This window comes from Austrofundulus limnaeus, unplaced genomic scaffold, assembly GCF_001266775.1.
Source record: "Austrofundulus limnaeus strain Quisiro unplaced genomic scaffold, Austrofundulus_limnaeus-1.0 Scaffold2440, whole genome shotgun sequence".
Lineage (NCBI taxonomy): Eukaryota > Metazoa > Chordata > Actinopteri > Cyprinodontiformes > Rivulidae > Austrofundulus > Austrofundulus limnaeus.
This window is the reverse complement of record NW_013954842.1, coordinates 1-1994: the sequence shown is the minus strand read 5'-3', so window position 1 is coordinate 1994 and position 1994 is coordinate 1. Positions and strand designations below refer to the sequence as shown.

The 1994-nt window shown below is 41.7% G+C and overlaps 1 long non-coding RNA gene across 1 annotated transcript in view; it reads left to right on the top strand.

The window, feature by feature from the left end:
* The window catches only part of LOC106510999 (uncharacterized), a 17990-nt gene extending 16813 nt beyond the window's left edge, over positions 1-1177 (top strand). Inside the window, exons 3-4 of the long non-coding RNA XR_001309474.1 lie at positions 425-646; positions 720-1177. This is a non-coding gene — a long non-coding RNA (uncharacterized LOC106510999). The remainder of the gene's footprint in view (positions 1-424; positions 647-719) is intronic.
* The last annotated feature ends 817 nt before the right edge of the window (positions 1178-1994 follow it).

Below are 1994 nucleotides of genomic sequence, written 5' to 3'. Positions count from 1 at the left end.
GATGGATGGATGGATGGATGATGGATGGATGGGTGATGGATGGATGGATGATGGATGGATGGATGGATGATGGATGGATGGATGATGGATGGATGATGGATGGATGGATGGATGGATGATGGATGGATGGATGATGGATGGATGATGGATGGGCAGATGGATGGATTATGGATAGATGATGGATGGATGAATTATGGATGGATGGATAGATGGATGGATGGATGGATGATGGATGGATGGATGATGGATGGATGATGGATGGATGGATGATGGATTGATGGATGATGGATGGATGGATTATGGATAGATGATGGATGGATGAATTATGGATGGATGGATAGATGGATGGATGGATGGATGATGGATGGATGATGGATGGATGATGTCCTGTAAACACTGTAGGACCTTTGTTTCCTCTGCTCAGGTTTGTTGCAGTGTGTGAACCTCTCAGGTATCACTCCATCATGACTTCTGCTCGGCTCCACTCCAGCTGCTCTCTGGCCTGGATCGTGGACTGGTGCTCGTCCTCGTGCTCTTCTCCTTCCACATGAACGTCCCCCTGTGTGGTCAGACCATCCAACATGTCTACTGCAGCAACCGAGCCACCTGAACCTGGCCTGCATTCCAACCSCCGTAAACATCTACGGTCAGAACAATGAAGGTTGCTTTTTGTCTCTCTGCTTGACTTTAGCTCATAYCTGTGTTTTTATGTTCTGCAGGTCTGGTTCTAACCTGGTCTGTTAGTTCTGTAAACTTCATCCTCATCGCTTTCTCCTACATCAGAACACTGAGAGTTTTGTTGAAACAAGACCAAACTGACAGCTGCATCCACAGCAAGGCCTTTCAGACCTGTGCTCCTCACATCGTGGTCTACGTGCTCTTTCAGGTCGCTGCTTTAGTTGTTGTCATCAGTTCCAGCTTCCCCTCTCTTTCCCAAAACATAAAGAATTTTTTTTACCATCTTAGTTTTCATCATTCCACCCATTATTAACCCCATCATCTACGGCCTGGTCTGTAAAGACTTACGGTCCAGTTTCATTTAGTATTTCTCCATAAGAGTCAAACCCAAAATCTGACCCAATAACTTCACGACAGAGTTTCTGAGCTCATTTATATTTCTGTACAGTCATGAAATAATACATTTTTTTAGAAGCTCTACACTAATTAACAAAAACTGGTAGAGCACATCCGTCTAAAACATCCATCCATCCATCCATTTTCTGTACACGCTTCTTCCTTTTCAGGGTCGCGTGGGTCACTGGTACCCATATCCAGCAGTCACAGTGCGAGGGGCGGGGTACACCCTGGACAGGTCGCAAGTCTCGTCTAAAACATACACAAGTAATTTTATTTTATTCACACTGTTTCTMAAACCTGTGACCAGACTTCCCACCTTCAGCAGCAGATAACCACCCTCTCTACCATCAACTGATCTGTGACACCATTGTATCTGAAAGTCAGAAAAACCAGAGCACTTTTACCTGGACCTGCTGTGTYCTTCAGTCTTCCACAACATTTTTACTTTGGGTGAAAAGAAAATGATCCACAGGCTCAAAAGAGTATTTCCTTCATAACTAACTTATGGTTTCTACTCTGTGATCTGAGCATGCTAATTATTCAGAGTTATAGGGTTTAAAACAATTATTCTTATGAAATGTTGCACTTTTTTCTGTAAAATCCTTGAAATCCAGTCTTGAACTAAAAAAACAACCCATCATAAAACAAAAAAAGAATTTGTGATCATTTTACTTTGTTCTGCAATTTATTTCTTCAAATTTTACTGATGATAAAAATGTTTTAAGAAACCAGGGCCCGTATTTATCTAACTTCTTAGAATGACTCTTCAGAATGCTGCCAAGAGTGGACTTAAGTGTAAAATAATTCTTAGTTAAAAGCTGAGAGTAAAAGTCAGTTATCAAGCGTCTCAGTCTTACTTTAAGTGAAGTGTAGGAATAATTCTTAAGTGTCAGTCTTACTTTAAGTGAAGTGTAGGA